At 41.2% G+C, this 6,945-nt stretch overlaps 1 pseudogene; it reads right to left on the bottom strand.

Annotated features, from left to right (window-relative positions):
- Positions 1–3,146: 3,146 nt before the first annotated feature.
- On the bottom strand, positions 3,147–6,252 carry LOC105458688 (annotated as a pseudogene).
- Positions 6,253–6,945: the final 693 nt, after the last annotated feature.

The raw sequence follows: 6,945 nt of genomic DNA, 5'->3' as shown, positions 1-6,945 counted from the left end.
ACAGTTTATCTGTTAGCCTTTTTCTTTTACAACAAAAAAAACGTTCCGAACTTAGGTTTTTCTTCGCGGGTAAATTGTGTACTGAGATACCTTATTTGTTTTTGGTAATAAATATCTCTCACGTTCGGTTCTATACTATTTGCTAAAACCGAATTCTTCTCAAAGAAACCGACAACGGTCAATTTCGTTGAGTCGAGGTATTTTGTCGATTAATGGCCGTTATTATATTTAAGAATTTATCTTATCGCGTGTTCACAAAACGAAGAAATCGTGGAGTCCACCGGACGTAACATACGTATCAGTTGCAAATCGACATTACATATCTGATACACTACCGTTATATATTTGTTATTACATATTCTACGCAACAAAGTTACGCTTCCGTTACATATTTACATTTCTGTTACGAACGCGACGATCGAAATCAGTTTGCGCGATAATGGACACGTATCTGTTTGAAATCAAATATGTTTCTGCAATGATAACCATTATCATCTCATAACGGTTAGTTTTCTTAAAAACTAATTGGAAGCATATTTATCGCGGTTTGTGCTGTATGGGACATGTTTAATTTTTTTTCTTGCAACACGTTTTTTTATTATTACGATTAATCAGTGCTATATGATCAGGGCACTGTTTTTTTTAACGTATTGTTTATGTTGTTTGCATACATACGCTAATCTTGCATGCACAAGTATTTTCTCAGAGATATTTAATCATCCCCAGGAAAAAATTCATTGCAAATTTTTGCATTGATTCTTCGCAAGTGCTGTCCTGACGTACTACTTGTGTAGCACAAGTAAATGCGATCGCTTGCCTCGTGAGGTGTCCTGGAAATGTATATATATATATTTGCTTGTTATTATTATTATCGTTACTCTTCGGAGAGCTCCTCCAACGTGGCGGTGGAAGGGGAAAAGAAATTATAAAAGAAAAGGACGGGAATTATATAAGGGAAGGGCCATGGAGAAATAATGGAATTGAATCGTTAGGCCTGAGCTTAGCGACCACGGAACGAATTTCCTCGATACTGAAATTATCCGGACCTATGGTGTAGGTACCGGGTTCCAGCGGGGAAAGCTGTTGAGGAAACTGAGAAATTAATGATTCAAAAGAATCGTGCTCGCCATAATGATACTAGAGACGCGGACGAGGAGGCGGAACCTCCCCCAAAAACTCCACGCTTGCCGTGGAATCTGCCGGGGAAGGGGCCCGTATCTCTGCCTCGTCGTCCGTCAAATCAATGGTCACGATTGACCACGCGGAGGAGGGAGCGCGAGGCTCCTCTGGGAGAAAAGGTTCCGGAGAGTAGGAAGGTGACGGTAGAGAGAATGTTGGCAAGGGGGACCGCGAGGGAGTGTCAGGAAAAATTCTAAATGTTAACTGGGATGACGCAGAAGGAGGACAAAGTAGAATTTCCTCGGGAAGTGAAGAAAAAGAATTAGCCGGAGGAGCTGCCGGTGATGGTGGGCCCGCAGGTTTTGCGTTCTCCTGATTCTCCGTGGGGTGCTCTAAGGAATTTAACCACTCCTGGTAAGCTTGGTCGAGGAGTTTGCGCGCTTCTCGATTTTGGCGACGGCGGGTTCTTCTTGCGGCGCGGCGTAACCGGAGGAAGGAGACGGGTTTAGCGCTGACTAGTTAGAAATGGCAAGGGTAATTAGAGACAAGTCGCGGAACAGAGGTTTCGAAATCACAGAGAGTCTCGATGAGATTATTCGCGAGGAGAGAAGGTGGAAAAAAAACTTACTTTTCTGCTAATGTGATGTCGGTTCCTCGCTGCCCTTGGCTGGTTGATGGTTGCCTGGTTGTGTCGCACGGTAGTTTGGATCACTCGCGAACTTAACTTCGGTTAACTTAACAAGATTTGCGAGTAAAAATTTGTGAAACTTCTTTCCGAGATGGCGATGTCCAGTGAGGATGATGTTTTGGGTGAGAGTGATATTCTGAGAGCGGGTGATGTTCTGAGAGGGTGATCCGAGAAAGTTCCCGGTTTATATAGGAGATCTCAAAGAGTGTGGGATCTTGAATTGAAAGAGTTAAGATCTGATTGGCAAGATGATATGGATGAAGCTATATTTAATTTGTTAACCTTCACTTAATCTAGTTCGAGGGAATTCACTCCGCCCGTTTTACATTGTTGGTTATTTTACAGTTATTGGTTGGAGGTACTACAGATTCCGGTGAGACGTTACCCTTACCATTACAATTTTTGGTTTGATTGGTCATCCATTAGGGGTTCGTTCTAGCGCGATCCCGGAGTTTGGGAATGCCTACTTCCGTTTGACAAAAGCACTGTTTTTCTAGGTTTCCATTAGTCATCGATTTCTCTTTTTATTAAGTGACCTTGAGGTCTTTAATATCGGCCCAGGGCTTAATAATTAAAACAGATAAATCGCCCTTTTTTGCTAAGGAGGTAACTTTCTCCTCTTAAGGAATTTCGGAAATCTAGAGCATGTTTCGAAATTAAATTTTATTACATCCCTTTGTGCCAGTTTGTGAATCATTGCCCCTTGGCTGAAGGCCAAATTTTATAGTTCCGCTGCGACTTCAGCCTCGGTATGACAATATTTATTTTTCCTATTTTGGAAAATATGGATCTCGGGCACCGTTTTGAAGTCGGATTTTACTGCTGCGAAAAAGGTTTTATCTGTTTTCGAAATTCCTCCGTTAGAAATATTCTTTTGTTCGTTCTTATAATGTTATTTGAAATAAATCTTCCCAAGGAGACTGACAACGGTCGATTTCGTTGGGTCAATGCTTGTCCACCAATTGATAACCAATAAACTTTATCCTATTCTAAGCCCTTTATTTGAGCGAACGTTCGCGAACGGAGAAATCGTGTAGTCCACCGAACGTAACAGCGGGAAAACACCTTTTCTGCAATTATTAACCGGCAACCCGAAGGCTTTTGGCAATTCCAACAAACGCATCGGTATATAATTAAGATTATCAATAAATTTTACACGATCCATCGTTAAAACTATAAATTTTGTTCCGTTTAATGTCGCGCGCGGATTTAGTTCTGCATAATTTTTAACTATGTACTTTAAAATGAACTGCGCGTCGAAAACCTTGGCGTTATGCGCGATGCAGATCCGGCTAAAACTTTTTGTTGGCCGCGTCACGAGTTGTACAAATTCTCTTACCGGATCATTACGGAAAACAAATTCGCGCACTCCACACCATTGGCAACGTTCTGTGAGGTCATGTGACTCTGCGCACGATTTGCAAATTTGATGAGCGACGCAGAGTGTCGGCACGTGGGTATTTACATTATCATCTTCGATAGATTCATCTTGTCGCGTCTCAAAATCGTAAGACACGAATGCTGTCCGTTTTTTATCGCTTTCGCTCGCACCCATGTCATTCGGCCCCTCTTTCTCTTCCGCGATTTCAGAATTTTCGATAGATTTGACACCAACAGTAGAAGATCTGATTCCGCGAGAAAGAGGCTGCATAAAGCACAAATGATTTATAGGTTGCGGTAAACTGTAAATTTTGCAAAAAGAAACGCTACATTTGTGTTTTTTCGATGTTTTAACCGCGTGTCGACAACGCTCGCAAAAGTGAATCGCGTTACACATACTCGGCGGATTTTCCCCGTCGTATGATCTCGCCGCTCGGTGACGATTGAAACATGTTTTTGAACATGCGTAGAACGAACGTTTGCAAATATCGCACTTAATTATTTCCATGTCTTCTATCTCGCACGGTGGTGTGTTATTACATCGTGGACATTTATTCGAACAGCGATGAATCTTATCCCGGTAGCCTATATTGCACGGAATGCAATACCCCCCTCTACATGCCGCGGTTGCTTTTAAATTTAAAATAGTATTATAATGACGATCGCCCTCGTAATATAAAATATGTAGTGTATGAGAGGGTTCACATCCTACCGCCTTAAGTATCGCGGTCTCGTCGTATATCTTACTCTCAGTTTTTTTCCCTAAAGTATCGGCGTTATAAATGACAATCGCGACATTGTTCGTGGCAAGAAAACGCTGGAAACGCGCAATTTCCGGAATCCCACATCCCCTCGGTAAAATGACGACGCCAGCTTTTCGTGTCAAAGCCTGAGCGAGATCATGCTATAGCGTCGAATTCTGGCGTTTTACCGCAGCCCACCTCTCCTCAGATTCCCCCGCTTTCATAGTACAGCGCTCGTAATGAATTTGCGTGCATACTAGAGAACGGAGAAAACATAAATTGTCGGGATTGGAGACGTTTCTTCACGTTTTCAAGAGTCGCGAGTTTACCCTCGCGACCTCTGGGTGCCTGGACATTGAAAACGCACACGTTGAAATTCCGCGCGATATCAAGCCCATCGGCGCTTCCGAACTTACAAGACGTCAAATGTCTTCGTAAGTTAAGTCGCGCGCCGGTCGAAATGACAAGCCGGCCGAATCATGCGTTAAATTCGCCGAATTGAACGACAAACCTATGTAGTCGCCATTTCCGAAGTCACGTAACGCATAGACAAGAATTTTACGAAACGCGTTTTCAAGCTACTCATAAGCACCGACACCCGGCGGCAACGGACGCACACGAAACGTAGCTTCCCGGCCTAACATTTCAAAATTACGGAATTATTGTTGATTTTCAGTAGTATAATAGGGCCGGTTTTGGACCAAATGTAGGTCAAGGGAGGGGGGAATGTAGGTTCATAGTCGAGTGGGGAGGAAAGGATGTAGATCAAGGGAAGAGGTAATTAATTCATCGCTAATTAATTAATCAATCAATTAATTAATCTGTTAAATGGCAAATAATTAATCTGTTAAACAGTATTTAAATAATAGATATTTTTAACTCCATGGACAGCCGCCACGTTGGCAGTTCCGCCATTTTGAACGCGGTGGCGTCATTTTGAGCGCGCCGCTGCCATTTTGATTAAAGGTTCTTGTTCACATTTTTTCTCTACAACATGTTCTCTGTCTCCCTCCCACGCGAGGGAAGGTTCGCGTTCTTTCTCTCTCCCACCTGTTATCTTTTCCCAATAGAATCAGCATTTTAAGGAAACAGGTAGAAGGAATGAGAAGAAATATTAAACAATATATGTATTAAACTAAATATGTATTATATTAATAAATGTATTAAAATTAGTTTTCATATACAGAGTGTCCCAAAATTGGCGCATTTGGAGTACGTAATACTTTGTGCTAAAAAGAACAACTTTTTCCTTTAGCAAATTTTGATCTGACAAGTAATTTTGGCAGGAGAGCTGGTTAAAGTTAACGAATAATCGCTCTTGTCCATGCGGCGCTCAGGGCCGGCGCGCGCTCCTCCATTCACTTGTTCCTAATCCTTGGTTAATATTTACAAGTAATGTTTTAAGATACTAATACGGCTATGTTATAATTAGTTTACGACATTTTAAGACTGTGTTTAAGACAGTCTTAAATATTAATAATTGATAATAATTATATTTATAATTGATTCTTAATATTTGGTAAAATTCATACAAACATGTCTTAGATATGTCGAGGATAGACATATCCACGTAAATCGGCTTGTTGAACTTCATCTCGAGTTTATGAATTTCTATCGCGATCAGATTCTCGGAAAAGACGCTACGACTGTGGAAATTTGGTTTCGCGATCATTGTATCTGCCTTCTTATTTTGTAAATAGTCGCACATCGACGTGATTGCGCACATTCTCTATGATTTTGCCAAATACTGCATTATTCATTAATTTGTATAAATTCTTTTCAAATTCATTATTGGCTTGTATTCTAAATTGTGTATTTAATTCAATATAATCTCGAAGCCATGGAGATTGCGCGAATTACAATATGCTATACATTTTTGTGATACGGAGGCCATGACGAGTACACTGCTGCAAATTGCGATAGTGAATGAACGTATCGCTTCTTATCATACAAAGTCGTGAAGAGTTTTTCTTGCCTTTTACCGGGCGGTTTATCGTTGGACAGAATGGTAAGTCAGCGTGCGCGTCGTGAAGATGTTGAGGATACTCTAGATCGACCTCGAGAATATAGCCTGTCGGGGAATCCAATGCGATATTGATAACATTAAAATTTGTTATGTCGCCGACCTGTCGAAAATTTGTATAGGGCAATGGCTGACACATTGCCCAGCGGTACAGATTATTTACATCGAAATACATTAAGTATGACGATGGTTTCAATGGATTATGCGATGACATGTATTTGTTGTTGGACCGCGCGTATCTGTATCTTAGAACATTGATTGAGGCCACCACGTATACCGCGCTCGATGAACATTACCATATCGATATCCGTGAACAGTTCGAATTTAATATGAGTATGTTTCAGCATGGCATCCCACGTGAAACCCGGTAAAGTGAAATAATGTGCGGGATCGAGTCCGTAACTCGCGATGCAACTATCACGAAAGTTTTCAAAAATATCGGCCAGCAACAAGACATCCGTTTTTAAGTACAGATCGCTGTACTCGCCGAGCGTTCGGATTGAGAACCGCTGCCATACGTTGGCCGTGTGCTCGTTCTCAGACACGGTGTCACCCATCAACGAACTGTAAAACGATTCGCGCGGCGGTAAATGCGTATCTCCAACTTTTCGAAGCAGTCAATGTATTCGTACGGAAACACGCCTTTTCGAGTCAGTAGATCGAAATGTTCCTTGACGAAACTCATGCTCAATAGTTACCCTAGTTAAGGATAAATTTCAAGTATTAATCGAAAATAATTCCGCATTGGAAAAGGTTCAGAAGTTTTATTACCTTAAATCCTGTTCATAATGTAATGCAGTTCAAGTTTTAGAGTCATTAGAAATAACTGTGGATAATTATAATATAGCATGGGCGCTTTTAAAACAGCGTCTGAGAATAAAAAATTGTTAATGCAACAGCATATTCAAGCACTGTTCAGTATGAATTTCATAGTAAAGGAATCGCTGACGCAATTGCGCAAATTAGATGATACACAAAAACATATTCGAGTT

Source organism: Wasmannia auropunctata, unplaced genomic scaffold (genome assembly GCF_000956235.1).
Source record: "Wasmannia auropunctata unplaced genomic scaffold, wasmannia.A_1.0 LD334391.1, whole genome shotgun sequence".
Taxonomy (NCBI): Eukaryota; Metazoa; Arthropoda; class Insecta; order Hymenoptera; family Formicidae; genus Wasmannia; species Wasmannia auropunctata.
This window is presented reverse-complemented; position numbering and strand designations above follow the sequence as displayed.